At 46.5% G+C, this 17,115-nt stretch overlaps 1 protein-coding gene across 12 annotated transcripts in view; it reads left to right on the forward strand.

Annotated features, from left to right (window-relative positions):
* Positions 1 to 17,115, forward strand: part of ARL15 (ADP ribosylation factor like GTPase 15) — a 1,022,750-nt gene that overhangs the window by 654,155 nt on the left and 351,480 nt on the right. The window lies entirely within an intron of this gene.

The following is a 17,115-nucleotide window of genomic DNA, read 5'->3' on the forward strand; positions in this document are numbered from 1 at the left end:
TATGCAGTGTAACAAAGGAAAAAAGAAACATCACCCATCCTTATATAACAAATCAAGAAATATAAAATCATCAGCAGTAAAACTGTACTAACAAAAAGAACATATTTTGAAACTGCTGATGAGTGGAATATCCAATAATTAAAAACTCATATAAAACATTTCCAGATACCAACAAAATATTTCAAAATAGCAGACACAAAGACCCAGTAATGAAAAATAATAAGGATACAAAAATTTTTTTGCTCTGCATACCTGGGAACGTTTGATATCCAGGTGTCCTGAGATTGTTCTGAATTAGCAGGAGGTGGGGTGGTTTGCTTGGAAATTTCTCCTCTCTCAGTCACATACCAGCGCTCTCTCTCACACTGGCTCTCAATGACACACCTATACACACATGCTCTCAGTACTCACATATACACGTTTTTTCTCTCTCACTTATATAGGCTCTTAATTACACATTTACACACATGCTATCTATCTTTTCACGCTTACACACACACACACACACAGGCTTTCAATCACATAAATACATGCTGTCTTTTTCTCTCACACACAGACTCTCATTCACATGCTTACAAACATGTCCTCTCTTTCTCTCCTTTACACACAGGCTCTCAATCAAATACTCACATGCTCCCTCACCTAAATTTATTTATTTATTTATTTAACATTTTTTTTATACCGACCTTCATAGTAATAACCATATCGGATCGGTTTACATAGAACAAGGGTATAACTGAGGCAATAAATAAAATAGTAATTAACAAGAGAAGAATAAGGCAAAGTTACATTTAACAAGGAGTAAAAACTTGGGAAGCTTAAAGCTGGAAGAAAGGAAGGCAGAAGGAATTATAACATAATACAAAAGGAATTTAAGTTAGAGCATAATATGCTTTAATCTGTGATTGTTCATCGTTCAAAAAGGATAGTGGACCTCTATCCTCTACGTCCATGAGAACTAAGTGAATCAGCTCTCAGTCACACACAGACACACATGGTCTCTCTCTCTCATTTAAACACAGGCTCTCAATCACATACTCACATGCTCCCTCACCTAAATCAGCTCTCAACCACACACAGACACACATGGTCTCTCTCTCTCTCATTTAAACACAGGCTCTCAATCACATACTCCCTCACCTAAACCAGCTCTCAATCACACACAGACACACATGATCTCTCTCTTACTTATACACACAGGCTCTTAATCATACATACACATGATTTCTCTCACACACAAAGGATCTCAATCATACACACATACTCTTTCACACAAACAGGTTTTCAATCACAAACTTACACATACAGGTTCCCAATGGTAAACTTACATTCATGCTCTCTCACTCACAGGCAGGCTCTCAATCACAGACATACTCTCTTTCACATATACAGGCTCTCAATCATTCACATACATGCAATCTCTCACTCACACACACACACACACACACACACAGGCCCCCCCCCCGCGGCCCGGTAGAGGAAGTGGAGCGTATCGGGTGCCTGCGCGGCAAGAAGAGGCCACGCTAGTGCGCTCGGCATCGGCCTGAAGAAAAGAAGACTGCAGCGTGGCTCGGAGGAAAATGAAGAGCTTCAACCGCGGCCGATGGGACTCCGTCTCCGCGAGGGCTGAAAACGAAGAGGTTAGCGTTGGGAGGAGGCTGCTGCTGCCGCGAGTTCCCGGGGTGGGGGAGAGAGAGAGTGAATGAGCGAGCAAACACAACTTGCTCACTCATTCACTCTCTCTCACCCCCCCCCCCCCCGGGAATTCGCGGCAGCAGCAGCAGCCTCCTCCCAACGCTAACCTCTTCGTTTTCAGCCCTCGCGGAGACGGAGTCCCATCGGCCGTGGTTGAACCTCTTCATTTTCCTCCGAGCCGCGCTGCAGTCTTCTTTTCTTCGGGGCGATGCCGAGCGCACTAGCGTGGCCTCTTCTTGCCGCGCAGGCACCCGATACGCTCCACTTCCTCTACCGGGCCGCGGGAAGAAGAGATCACACTAGCGTGGTCTCTTCTTGCCGCGCACGCACCCGATACTCTCCACTTCCTCTTCCGGGCCGCGGGGGGGGGGGGGGGAACGAAGAGAGCACGCCGGTGCCGCTGACTCCAGCTGTCCTGCTGCGTTCCGCCCGGGCTGACAGCATTTTAAGCCCGGGCAGAGGAGGACCGGGGAGCAGCTGGGTCAGCGGGAAAGTGTGGCAACACTTGTCTGCGAGCCAGATGCAGCCCTCAAAAGAGCCATATCTGGCTCGCGAGCCATGGGTTCCCGACCCCTGCCCTAGTACATATACCCCTGCAGGAAGTGCAGCTCTTCAGTATTTTCCGTCTCCATAGCAGTTAGGGACTATCTACACGCTCTCACAGCGTTAGAACCAAATTCAAAGACGAAAACCAAATTTTAAAGAAGAAACCTACCTGAAGACGAGCCCTGCTCTCCTGCGGTGATACCCTCGGGTCCCTCCCCCCAGTTGAGATTCCTGAGGTGATTTCCGTGGTCCCTCGGAGGTAAGCCCTCGGTCCGGCGGCCGAATAGCAGCGAGGACCTAGCCCCCAATCCTCAGGCGCAGCTGAGAGGCAGCGGGTGCACCCTCGAGCGCTGCGGTGAAGGTATTTGCCCTCTCTCCCCGCAGCCGGAAACCGCCCGGGATGAAACCGGGAAGCGCCGAAGACAAGGTACGGTAGTAATCTTCTGCTTGAATCCGGTCTCCGAGGATCGCGAAAGAGCACAGGTCACCGGCCGGGACCAGTGCCACCGGGTTGATCCGCCCTAGCAGGGCCAGGCCCCGGCTATTTCCAAGGGTCTACCCACGTGGAGACCCTCCGAGGGGGTCGCCATATTGCCCGCGTGCTCGCCGTCACCATCTTGGCACTATTCGCCGCACCGTTAGCCATTCGGCCCAAGCGCACAAAACACTTGTGCGCATAGACCTACACGCACATAAAACCTTGTGCGCATAAGTTGCACGCGCAGAGCTGGGCGCATATCTACGGCTGGACTCACAGCTGCGCGCACAACTCACATGCTCATCTTAAGCGCACCGGAGCGCATAAGAGTTTACGCACCGACAGCCATGGCACCACCAGAAACAGGGATAAAGGCTCAAGGCCTCTGCCCAGCATGCCACATCAGAGCCGCACAAAGCGAGGAGGCTGACGCCCTGTGCACGCAGTGTGAGGAGGCCCTGGGAGATCCAGTTCAGGGCCAGTCTCACCCAGGGCCGAGTACTAGCTCCTCAGGGAGTACCCCGGTCCTAGCAGATCCCAGTGGGACCTCCCCACAGACTGAGACCCCCAGGGAACCAGCGCCCCTCAGCTTGGATCCAGCGTCAATCTCATGGGTGGAGTTCAAGGGGATTCACGCCTTTGTTCAAATGCAAACTGAACCTCCAGCTGGGCAGCCATATGCTCCGCTGGAGGACCCTCAGGCCCCAGGCCCTTCAAGATCCAGGCACAGGCTTCCACTACCCAGAAGCCCCACCTATCGGGACATGAACATCTCTGAAGAGGAAGCTGAGCCCCTAGAAGAGGGGGAGCTCTCCCCAGGGACAGAGCCTCACCGAACCATGAGACGCTTCTTCACAAAGGACGAGCTCCCGGACCTGGTCACCCAATGTCTGACGGAGCTCGCTATCCCGGGCCCAGGTACTTCAGGTTAACCTAAACCGAACCCCCTGCTGGAGGGTCTTCGTCAGACCTCTCGCCATTTCCCTCTGTTACAAGCGGCACAACAGCTGATTGACCTGGAATGGAATGCCCGGAGTCCACATTCAAAGGGGGATGAGCTTTGGCAGCCATGTACCCCCTGGACCCGGTGACCAAAGATCTTCTTGCATGCCCAAGAGTTGATGCCATGGTCTGTGCGGTCTCCAAGTGCACCACTATCCCAGTAGAGGGAGGAGCAGCGCTCAAGGATGCACATGACCGGCGTCTGGAATCCATCCTCAAACAGTCATTTGACGTAGCCGCTATGTCTCTACAAATTGCGGCCTGCTGCACAGTGGTGACACATGCCTGCTTATCCCAAACCAGGAACAACACCCCGGGAGAAGACATGGAACCAGCAGTATCATTCCTTGAGGACTCTGCCTCCAACCTAGTGCGTACAGCGGCCAGAGGAGTGTCATCTGCGGTAGCGGCCAGAAGGCAACTTTGGCTCCGAAGCTGGTCGGCCGACGCATCTTCCAAAACACGTCTCACAAGGATGCCATTCAAAGGATCCCTCCTGTTTGGCAGCGAACTAGAAAAATTAGCCGACAAATGGGGCAAGTCCCCAGTGCTGCGCCTGCCAGAGGATAAAACGAAGAGAAACCAGCGACTCTTCCCCAGGTCCTCCAGGGGCAGAAGTTCACAGCGCTTCAATCCTTACAGGAGCAACTATCAAGCGCCCTGCCCTACGAGCAGGAACCAGTCCTTTCAGAACAAGCACAACAAGAGGGGTACCAGCTCGGGTACAGGCCCCAGCCGCACCCCACAATGAGATTCAGCTGACCCGTCCAAGGGAAGAAGCCATAGGGGGCAGACTAACCCTATTCTACCGCAGATGGGTCGAGATAACTTCGGACAAGTGGGTCCTAGCCATCATTCGGGAGGGGTACTACCTGGATTTTCTACGTACCCCTCCGGACAAGTTCGTGGAGTCCCCCTGCCACGACCTATTCAAGAGGGCGGCAGTGGAAGCTACACTCTCCAGGCTACTGGCCCTCGAGGCCATAACCCCAGTACCTCCACAAGAAATAAATACTGGACATTATTCCATCTATTTTATTGTCCCCAAGAAAGAGGGAACATTCAGGCCCATCCTGAACCTCAGGTCGGTCAACCGCCACCTGAGGATTCCCCGCTTCTGCATAGAAACCCTGCAATCCGTAATAAGGGCGATACAACTGGGAGAGTGTCTCACATCCCTGGATCTTTCAGAGGCCTACCTACACATCCCAATTCATCAGGAACACCAGCGCTACCTGCGCTTCAAAGTCCTGAACCGTCACTACCAGTTCCGAGCACTACCTTTCGGATTAGCCACAGCACCCCGGACATTCACCAAGGTAATAGTAGTTGTGGCGGCAACACTGAGGAAGGAAGTAATCCTCGTCCACCCTTACCTAGCCGACTGGCTGATCAGGGCAAAGTCCCCGGAAGAAAGCCACCAAGCAACCAGCAGAGTCATAACTCTACTGGAGAGCCTAGGATGGGTGGTCAACACAAACAAAAGTTTCCTTCAACCCTCACAGTTGCTGGAATACCTAGGAGTCCGATTCGACACCAAAGAAGATAAGGTCAGCCTGACCCCCACAAGGAGATTAAAACTGTGGAACTGGCTACATACCTTGCTGAACGATCCTCGTCCCACAGCATGGGATTACCTGCAAGTCCTCAGGCTGATGGCATCCACACTGGAAGTTGTGCCATGGGCGCGAGCCCACATGAGGCCCCTACAGCGCTCACTTCTATCACGGTGGAGCCGACAGTCCCAGAATTACACCGTACGTCTATCACTCCCGGGCAGAGTCCGGAACCAGCTACGGTGGTGGCTGCAGGCCAACCATATGAGCAGAGGATCAAGACTATCCTCTCCAACCTGGACCCTACTCACCACAGATGCCAGTCTACGAGGATGGGGAGCACCCTGCGAGGAGGCAGTGGGCAGTGGAACGCAGAAGAGGTGGGATGGAACATCAATCGCCTAGAAGCGCGGGCAGTCAGACTAGCCTGTCTGCGATTCGCTCACAGACTTTGAGACAAAGCGGTCAGAGTAATGTCAGACAACGCCACAACAGTGGCCTACATCAACCGACAGGGGGGAACCAGAAGCCAACAAGTGTCCCTAGAAATAGACCACCTGATGGCGTGGGCGGAAGCAAATCTCCAGGATATCTCCGCCGTCCACATCGCCGGGAAAGACAACATCACGGCGGACTTCCTCAGCAGGGAATGTCTAGACCCAGGAGAATGGAGGCTTTTGTCCGCAGCCTTCCAAATGATAGTGAATCGGTGGGGGACACCAGACATGGACCTTCTGGCAAACAGATCCAACGCCCAAATGTCCAGATTCTTCAGCCGCAGGCAGGAACCGCAGTCCCAGGGGATCGATGCCCTGGTACAGACCTGGCCACCTGGGACCCTGCTATACACCTTCCCGCCGAGGCCCCTATTGGGCGCAGTCATTCACAAGATACAACTACACAGGGACTAGTTCTTCTGGTGGCTCCAGATTGGCCAAGAAGACCCTGGTACGCAGACATGAGAAGGCTGCTGGCAGGGTACCCCCTACCCCTGCCTCCACACAGGGACCTGCTAAAACAAAGTCCGATCCTCCACGAGGACCCAGCTCAATTCTTGTGGTCTAGCCATTGAGAGGGCCCGCCTGAGAGAGCGGATACTTGGGGGCTGTAATCGACACCCTCCTCCGAGCATGCAAGTTCTCCACATCATTAAGGTACATAAGGATTTGGAGAGTATTTGAAGCCTGGTGCGAAGACCACATCAAGCCACACTCATTTAAAGTTCCCGTGATCCTGGAATTCTTACAGAACGGACTACAGAAGGGACTGTCCCTCAACTCCATCAAGGTACAGGTGACCGCATTGTCATGCTACGGCCCCAAGAGCGAGGGCGACAGCATAGCCTCTCACCCGGATGTGTCACGCTTCCTAAAAGGAGTCAAATACATTCGTCCACCACTAAAGTGGCCGGTACCTCTGTGGAATCTCAATCTCGTTTTGGATTTCCTAGCGGGAACCGCCTTCAGACACCTCCGAGGATTGTCCCTCCGCCTGTTAACCTTAAAGACAGTGTTCTTGCTGGCAGTTTGTTCAGCCCGCCGCATCTCGGAACTACAAGCACTGTCCTGCCATGAGCCATTCCCTCAGGTTCACCTCGGGAGCCATCCAACTACACACGGTTCCCTCCTTCCTCCCTAAAGTGGTCTCACACTTCCACCTTAACCAGACCATCTCGCTACCAACGACGGATGGCTTGAAGAATTCTGAAGAAGCCCGTAGTCTACGCCACCTCAACATCGGCAGACTCCTATCCAGATACTTGGAAATGTTGGAACCCATACGAAAAATGGACCACCTTTTCGTCCTTCACAGCGGAAAGAGACAAGGGGAAGCGGCCTCGCGGGCAACCATTGCCCGCTGGATCAAGGAAGTCATCAAGGTGGCCTATGTAGAAGCTGGCAAGCCACCATCTCTACAGATCAAGGCCCGTTCTACCAGAGCCCAGGCAGTATCCTGGGCAGAAACTAGAATGCTGTCGCCTGCCGAGATCTGCAGGGCGGCAGCATGGTCCTCCATCCATACCTTCTCCAGATTCTACCGTCTGGATGTTCAGGCTTGGGAGGACACGGCATTTGCAAGCACAATTCTAAGTGGGTCATGGGCAGCCTCCCACTCGGTTCGGGAGTAGCTTTTATACATCCCATTGGTCCTGAGTCCATCTGCTACACGCTAGGAAATGGAGAAATTACTTACCTGATAATTTCATTTTCCTTAGTGTAGACAGATGGACTCAGCATCCCACCTTGGCTGCCGTTACGCATGGTCTTTCAAATGATTCAAGGGTAAGCCACGTTTTCATTTACCTAGAGCATCCACCCTGCCAGGTGTTGACGCTTTCCGGTTGAGTACACTGGCGGTCTCCAGCTATAGTCAATCAACCAGTTCAAGTTAATCAAGTTTTAACGTTTAACTAAGTTATGAAGTTATTCAAGTTAATCAAATTATTAAGTCAGTCACACATATATCCACAATGCTTTTCGAGGAGAATACTGAAGAGCTGCACTTCCTGCAGGGGTATATGTACTAGGGGCTGACGTCAGATTGAAATCTAATCAGTCTCTAACTGCTAGCAGGAGTACACTATACCCATTGGTCCTGAGTCCATCTGTCTACACTAAGGAAAACAAAATTATCAGGTAAGTAATTTCTCCAATAGTTGTGGAGTATGGCCTAGGGGGACAGACTGAATTTTTAATCTCTTATTTTACCTTTAGTACTTATTGAGTCTTAATGTCTTCTCAGTTAAGCAATGGAAGGGCCGAGGGGGCACCATTGTTGGGCTGTGCTTAGGGCATCAGTTGGCCTTAATCTGTCCCTGGGTTACCTTCACCATAAATGAATTGGCAAATTCTGCGCAGAAAATAGCAGAGGAGACCCCGGCATGCCGCAAATGGAGCGTGCACAAATGAAGGCTCGGGCGCACCATTCACGACGCTGATGAAGGCCCCAGTGCGCCGTTCACGGCGACGACGAAGGCCCTAGCATGCTGTTCACGGTGACAATGAGGTCCCCCCGTGTGCTGCAAACAGAATGTGCTCTGCTTGTGGTGAAGATGAAGGCCCCGGTTAGAGTGAATGAGTGTGTGAGAGAGGGGAGGGGTGTGGGGGAGGGCAGAGGGGGTGAGAGAAAGAGAGCATGGGAGGTGAGAGAGTGGGGGGTGGATGCATGAGTGTGGGTCCCAGAGAGAGGAAATCTATATGAGGAGATTGTGAAGGAGTGTGTATGTATGTGAGAGATTCGGAGCTCGTGTTTATGAAAAAGGGATCGGGTGTATGTGTGGGTGCTAGCCTGTGTGAAGGGATTTTGTATGTGTGAGGCAGAGCCTGTGTGAAGGGGTGCATGAGAGAGAGAGAGACATAGGTAGCCTGTGTGAGGATTTTAATAAATTTAATTTAATTATTATTTTTATATACCGACATTTGATCTCAATTGAGATATCACACCGGTTTACATTCAGGTACTGTAGGTATTTCTCTATCCCCAGAGGGCTTACAATCTAAGTTTGTACCTGAGGCAATGGAGGGTAAAGTGACTTGCCCAAGGTCACAAGGAGTGACAGCAGGACTTGAACCCTGGTTTCCTGGTTCATAGTCCATTGCGCTAACCACTAGGCTATTCCTCCTCCTATGTGTGAGAGAGAAAGGGAGCTTGTGTGGGTGTGTATGCAAGAGAGAGGGACCCTGTATGAGGGGATGTGTTTGTGCGAGAGAGTGAGGGAGCCTGTATGAGGATGTGTGTATGTGTACTAGAGAGAAGGGAGCATGTGTGTGAGAGAGGGAGGGACAGAGGGGAGCCTATGTGAGGGGCAGTACTGAGAACCTGGGACTGGCGATAGAGTGGAAGGGGTTGAGCGTAGAGGTGGAGGGGAGATACTGACAGGTGGAGGAGTTGGGGCCTGAGAGGGAAAAGTAACCAGGGGAGTAGGGAGAGTGAGTGGAAGGGACACTTCTTACAGTGAATTTCTAGGGAAATTCTGCTCAAAATATTTAAAATTCTGCATCTTTAAGTAATAACTTTTTTCTGTATTAATTTAAAATGTACTTACTTAAAGACTGTCATGTAAATTGTGTTATTTTGACCAATATAGTTTGCAGAATTTTGCAGAATTTAAAGTTTTTGGGGTAGATTTTAAGACGAGCGTGCGGGCATACATGTACATAATTAAATAAACCGCTTTAATAGTTGATTACTGTAGGTGGTATATAAATTTATTAAATTGTGGAAGCTTAATGGAAAAGGTTTGTCCTATATACCGATGATCTCTAAATCTGTCACGTAGTAGACAGCCAGGTGTAAGCAAAGTGGATTCTTGTTGCTGTAGTGAGGTTGGCGCAGCCTATGGGTGAGCCCCATAGGCCCTCACAGATAGCTGGCGGACGTTCTCTTGTGGGAGACTGGTCTAGGGTTCCACCTTTACCAGCCCCTTTCCCTGCAGGTTGAGCCCTTGGGTTCTGAGGGCTGGCAGGACTTAGGCTAGAGTCTCTCAGAGAAGTGGGTAGGCGGTAATCCAGGGCCTGGCAAAGGTAAGAGGCAGGCAGTGATAAAACAAGGTTGTCAGTGGCAGGCGGCAATCCAGAGAAGTCCATACCCAGGCAAGAAGTCAGTACCAGTAGACAATCCAATGAGAAGGTAAGGATAAGATAAGCTGGAAGGACGAGGCAAGGCTGGATTAGGCAAGACAGGCTGGGAGGATAGCAACATGCACTACATCAGGTAGGAGGACCTGTTGCTGAGGCAAGGTAGAAAAGTTCACTATGCCTTTATAGGGCTGAAGGAGATGACATCCTTGAAAGCCGCGGCATTTTTCTGCCACAGGCCCTTTAAATGCAGAAGTGACGGGTGTGTGTGCGCCTAAGCCGGGGCTAGAGACGGTGGTTCTGGTGACATCCTGCTGCTCACAGGGAGATCGGAGGCGTGTGCTGAGAAGGAAGGAGCTGATGGCTTCTGGGTAGGTGCAGGGGCTTGCAGGGGCATCCTGCAAGCCACCAAACGTAACAGTATCCCCTTCCTCATCCCCCCTCAAGGTCCTGAACTTTGTTTTCTGGTGAAAGCGACAATGAAATTCTCTAACTAACAGAGGAGCTTGAAGGTTGATTGCAGGCTCCCAGGAGTTCTCCTCCGTCCCTAATTTTTCCATGCTATAAGATACTCTAGCTTGTTTCAGTGCCTGCGAGTGTCTAGGATTTCTTGCACCTCATAACTGGTATCCTCGTGGGTTGAGATAGTTGCCACGAAGGCCAGTTGTTTCAGGACAGATACACAGAAGACATTATGTATATGTAATGGAGGTGGTAGCTTGATCCGGTAAGTCACAGGGCCCAGTTGTTGCACCAGTGGGAAGAGACCAATGAATCGAGGTCCTAGTCTGATGGGAGGGTATTTGGAGAGACAAATTCTGTGTACTTACCATGCCAAGTCGCCTAAGTTGAATTGCATGGAGGATCTGTGCTTCTTATCCACCTGCTTCTTGGAATGGGCTGCTGCCTGGGATGAACTGCTGGACAGGTCACAAACCAAGGGAGAGTAAGCTGTACAATGCAGTCTCTAGCTAGAGACTGCATTGTACAGCATGTAACCCTCCCCAAACCCACCCCAAGTTGAAAGTGTCCCCTCTTAAGTGGTATATATATAGCATGTCATATTTGCTCTATACAGAGGTGCTTGCTGTTCCTTTTTCTCTCTCGTACGTGTTTAAAGGCTCCAACACATATGCATGGTAGGGATATTTTAAATGGTACACATGTACTTGCACGCACGATATAAAATTTAGCGTATTTTTGCTTGCATGCCAAATACACACGTTTGTGGGCACACACGCACTCCTTTTAAAATTTACTTGCAAGAAGGGGTTTATTTATTTATTTATTTATTTCGAAATACTTATATACCGTGCCCTCCAAGGTTTGGGGCAGTTTATAATAAAACATTCATAGAGTGAATATAACATAAAACATATGAAATTAAAATAAGTTGTAACAAAGTAAAATAAAAATAAAAATCATCACGAAATAAAATGCATACTAACAAAGTATATTGACGAGGGAGAGGGAAGTTGTTCTTGCTCGAAGAGCCACTTTTCCAACTTAACATAAAGGTGATGATCGCATGATCTCTGCAGTACCTATTTAACATGTGTTCTGTATTGGAGCAGAGATTGATAGCAGATAAGAATGCCATCAAGGTATACCACCACGGAATACAAGTGGTCTCGGAATATTTATTTCATCAGTTCTCAAATACCACAGGCCAAAAGGTATTACTGAATATTCTTAGTGCCCATCTCTAATGTACGCTCCCTGCAGATCCAATTTAATGAAAATATTTGCCCCTTGTAGGCGATGAAAGAGCTTGAAGATGAGAAGTAATGGGTACCAGTTTTTCTTTATGATGGCGTTTAAGCTCCTGTAATCAATATAGGTCCTGAGAGAGCCGTCCTTGCCCATGAAGAAGAAACCTCCTGCCGTGGAGGATGAAGGCTGGAGAAAACCCCTGTCCAGATTCTCTTTGATTATGCCTCATCGCCTGTGTCTCTGGAACAGATAGGGGGTAGACTCTTCCCCAGGGAGGCATCTTTTCTGGTAGCAGGTCTATGGCACAGTAATACGACCAATGTGGGGGCAGGGTCTCCGCCCATTGCTTTGAGAAGACATCTTGATAAGTAGCATATTGTGGCGGTAGCCCTGGCATGGTAGCTGCCACCATCAAGAACGGTGGAGGCTGGATTATAGAGAGACAGGTAGTAGTGCAAGAAGGACCTCAATGTGCTAGTTACAGGGACTGCCACTCAATTTATTTATTTTATTTATTTAAAAACTTTTTTATACCGGAGATCATGTACAAATACATATCGCTTCGGTTTACAGAGAACCAACAATTGGAAATTACAGCAAACAATATGAACAAATTACTGGATGATTTAGTTAAAACCAAGATAAGCCTATGAAAACTGGGCTCACCAACTGAGGAATTACATGGAAGGACATGGTCCACTTATGGAGGACCCTGGTCTGGAGCGTATGTGGTACAATCCTCTCAAAGAGACGCCCAGAGAAAGTGTCCTGCAAGCTACCAAACATAACACCAGGAAGGGTGTGGAAAACATGAGGAGGAATCTAGCGAAGTTTGAGGAATGGCAGCTAAGATTTAATGTTAAAAAAAAAAAAATGCAGAGTTATGCATTTAGGCTGCAAAATCTCAAGGGCCAGGTTACAGCATGCGGGGAGGAATTCTAAGCATGAAAGAAGAATAGGATCTGGGATGATCATATCTGATGATCTTAAAGGTGGCCAAACAAGTGGATAAGGCAACGGCAAAAGCCAGAAAGATGCTTAGGTGCATAGGAGAGAAATGGTCAGCAGAAAAAAGGTGATATTGTCTTTGTACAAGTCCCTGCTGAGACTTCATTTGAAATACTGTGTACAGTTCTGGAGACCGCATCTTCAAAATGATATAAACTGGTTAGAGTTGGTCCATAGAGTGGCTATTAAAATGATTAGTGTTCTTCGTTCTAAAGCATATGGGGATAGACTTAAAGATTGAAACATGTATACCTTGGAGGAAAGATTATGTATGGGAGATATGATAGACATTTAAATATCACTAATGCTTCTATGCAAAGGAGGCAGTTCTCTTTCAAAGGAAAAGAGGATCTAGAACAAGGTGTTATGGGATGAGGGTGAAAGAGTAAACTTGCAAGTAATCTAAGGAAATATTTCTTTACAGAGAGGGTAGTGGATGTATGGAACAGCTTCTCCGTAGATGTGGTAAAGACACGAACAGTATATGAACTCTAGGGAGGTATGAATAAACACAGAGGATCTCCGAGTGAGGGGTATGGATCGTAAAGCTGAGTAGTTGTGGATGGGCAGACAGGATGGGCTGTAATAGGCTTTTTCTGCTTTTATGTTTCTAAGTTTGTAAGGCTTCGGTGGCAAGATGTCTCTTGGGCTAAGCACGAATGAGTCTGTGATTATATGTCCAGTAAAATCTGACCAATTGGAAGCTTGTCTTGAAGCCCAAGGAGAAGGCCCAAGTTGCTAACTGAGGTTGCGCTATTGGTCAGGTCTCATTGATGCCTTAGATCTAGGATAGACCCAGGAGTCGTGATATATCCTGCTTAATTCATCATTAGGTCTTTGCTTGAAAGACTCAACTCCTCAGTTGAAGTAGGTGAGCATTGAGCATGAAGTAGAAACTTTGTCTTCTCAGTTTCTCAGAGATGCTCAACTCCAAGAGGGTAGACATGGTTGATATTTCAATGCTCCAGAGCAATACTGCCTGGAGGACTCGCTAGGTTACGTCAATTTCCCATGGATCAGCCATCAAACTTTGAGCATACAGCCTTGACACAGCCTTCAACAACATGTGTAAGCAGAAATAAACAGGATGATCTCAGAGAGATTCAGTCAGCACTTCAGATAGGCTTAGTCATACATATCAGGCACTTTGTAAGATACCATATTTATAAATATTGGACATGATAACAAATGGGTAGAGGAACTTCCTCAATTTGTCTGACTTTCTGGAATTTTTTTTTTTTTGCATTTTCAATAATCTTTACACAAAAACATTTTGTATAATTATACAGATGATTCAATACTCATCACATGTATATATAATAAATTTTCCCAGCAAATAATATATGGAGTATTTACAATCATTCTGTTTCTACACAGGAAATTCCAGGGTATGACAATTTATATTACTGAGCGAATGTTCAAGAAATATTTATAGATATTCAAGAGAATACAATTGGTATCTTATATATTGCCACTAACCTAATTCCGTACTGGGGGGTGCGAATCTAAGAAAACCTGTAGCTCAGATGTTAAAAAAAAACATATTTGTGCTACAAATAATTTACTTCACACTGACAAGGAAACTTTAGAATAAATCCAGCTCCTCTAAGAAGTACCTCTGATTTTAATTTCAGAAATTCTTTTCGTCTGATCTGCATAGATCTAGATAGGTCTGGGTATACCCAGACCTGATACCCATGGAATTTCTCTAGTCTATTTCTTAGAAACAGACGCAACATGGTATCTTTCTTTAGGAAAAACAAATGATACCACTAGTGTAGCTCTAGTTATTATATCTGTATCTATTGATTCAATTATTTCTGATAAATTTAAAATACCTGGCTGCGTTTTACCTGACTGTATTCCTCTATCTGCTTTCAAGGGAATGTAGTAAACTTTCTCTAAAGCAGGTAATGCTTGATTAGGTATTTTTAATATATTTACCATATACTCCTTAAACATCTCTACCGCTGGTAATAGATTATGTTTTGGAAAATTCAAAACTCTTAAATTAGTATACTTTAGTTGATTTTCTATATATTCCAATTTCTTTTGATTTACTAATTCAGATTTAATAAGATTCTGCTGAACATTTTCCTCTTTTTCTAATCTTCCTTCATATTTAACCAAGTTGTTTTGAGCTGTTAAAGCCATAGTTTCCACATTCATTATTTTTTGTTGAGAGTTAGCTGTAACCTGAGTTAGTTTGTTTATAGCCAATTCTAATGATTTATAGCTGTCCATAAAGTGTCCATAGTTATTTCCAAAGGTTTCTGTGGTAGAAGTATATTCATAACAAGTTGTGATTCGACCTCTCCCCCTTCAGCTAGGTCTCCATTCTTTTCTCCAGTCTTAGATAACATAAAGATTTCATCTAGAGACACTTTCTGGAAAGTTTTGGAGAGATTATTTCTACCAGATTTACATTCAGGCCGATACAGTAAAAATCATGGGAGAGAGGGCGAGCTCTCCCGGCGTGCGCCCAGGCCACTCTCCTGTGGGCGCGATTCAGTAAATTTATTTAAATTAGGGCCCACAGTAAAAAGAGGCGCTAGGGACACTAGCGCGTCCCTAGCGCCTCTTTTTGAACAGGAGCGGCAGCTGTCAGCGAGTTTGACAGCCGATGCTCAAGTTTGCCGGCGTCAGTTCTCAAACTCGCTGACAGCCACGGATTCAGAAACTGGACGTTGGCAAAATTGAGCATCCGGTTTTCAAGCCGCGGGCTGATTTCACATTTTTATTTTATTTTTTTTTAAACTTTTTTTTTTTAACTTTCGGGACCTCCAACTTAATATCGCCATGATATTAAGTCTGAGGGTGCACAGAAAAGCAGTTTTTACTGCTTTTCTGTGCACTGTCCCCGGTGCCGAGAGAAATTAAAGCCTACCTTTGGGTAGGCGCTAATTTCTGAAAGTAAAATGTGCGGCTTTGGCTGCGCATTTTACTTTCTGAATCGCGCGGGCATAACTAATAGGGCCATCAACATGCATTTGCATGTTGCGGGGCTATTAGTTTCGGAGGAGTTGGAAGCACGTTTTCGGCGCGCTATTACCCCTTACTGAATAAGGGGTAAAGCTAGCGCATCGAAAACGCGCGTCTAAATGCAGGTTAACAGTGCGCTCCGCCGCAGCGCACTGTACTGTATCGGGCCGAAAGTTAATTACATGTCTTTCTGCAAGAATCCTAATTATAATTTGTTTTTACATTATTGTGATGCTTAATTTAAAGGTCAGAAACTCTGGATTTTCCTTGATTTAGCTAAAGCAATGCAAGATCATAGGAGGGGGTTTCCGGCCATGAGACCCAAAGTGCCATCTGTGTAAATATACCCATGTAAATGTTTGGTTATTTTGGATGCAGTTAAATATGTTTTATGATCCAGCCCAGCTGAGAGATTTCATAGATACTAGATGTAATAATGTTCCTAGCTTGTTACAGCTTCATGGCATTATTAATTATAAATGGCAGTATATATCCGTTCAGTAGTATCACATTTTTTTCTTCTTCTTTACTTTATCTTTTCCTCTATGTAAGTTTATGCACCAGGGCCTTTTTCTTTTCTCCAGTTCTTTATAGTGGTCTAATGGAGGCTTATACAAAGTGTCTGCTTTTCATTATTTGATATATTCATTATTTTAGATATTTACAATTTCATATTGTCCATGTTTTTTTTCAGATGTTTCATATTTGATTATTTCAAATCTAATAAAAATAAAATAAAAAGATAAGCTCCCTCTAGACAATTCTTCCTTTCAGTCAACCAAGGGAATGAATATGTGCACTGGATCAGAAAGTCACTCGGTAACAATGGTCATAATGCAAACAAATTTGACTTAACTGGAGGAAGGACATTAAGTAAATCTACTGCTATAGTATTTAACTTTCAAAAGGGAGACTTTGATAAAATGGGGACGTTAAAAAAAAACAAAACCTAAAAGATGTAGTTCCAAAAGTTAAGAGTTTACATCAGGCATGGACATTGTTTAAAAATACTATCTTGGAAGCCTGCCGAGATATATTCCATGCATTAAAAAAGGTGAAAGGAAGGCAAAATGAATGCTGGCATGGTTAAAAGGTAAGATGAAAAGAGGCCATTTTAGCCAAAAGAACTTCTTTCAAAAAATTGGAAGAAGGATCCAACTGAAGAAAATAGGGAAAACAAAAGCTTCAGCAAGTTAGATTTGAATCTTTGATAAAGCAGCAAAAAGAGAATTTGAAAAGAAGCTGGCCACAGAAGCAAACACGTATTATAAGTCGGTTGGTTTACGTGGAATGTATGTGATATAGGATCCATGACTACGCGTTTTAAAGTACTGCAAGACTTACAGAGTTGGAAGGCACGTATAGCAATATTGCAGGAAACACATCTTGATGCCGTTGAACACCAAACATTATGTAGGCAATGGGTGGGTAAGGCCTACTCTGCTCAATCGGATTCCAAGAAAGCAGGGGTAGCAGTTTTAATTGGGAAGACTATTCCTTTTCAAGATACCTGGGTTACCGCTGATGTAGATGGCCGTTATGTCATTGTTGAAGGTAA

The sequence above is a fragment of the Rhinatrema bivittatum genome, chromosome 1, assembly GCF_901001135.1.
Source record: "Rhinatrema bivittatum chromosome 1, aRhiBiv1.1, whole genome shotgun sequence".
Taxonomy (NCBI): domain Eukaryota; kingdom Metazoa; phylum Chordata; class Amphibia; order Gymnophiona; family Rhinatrematidae; genus Rhinatrema; species Rhinatrema bivittatum.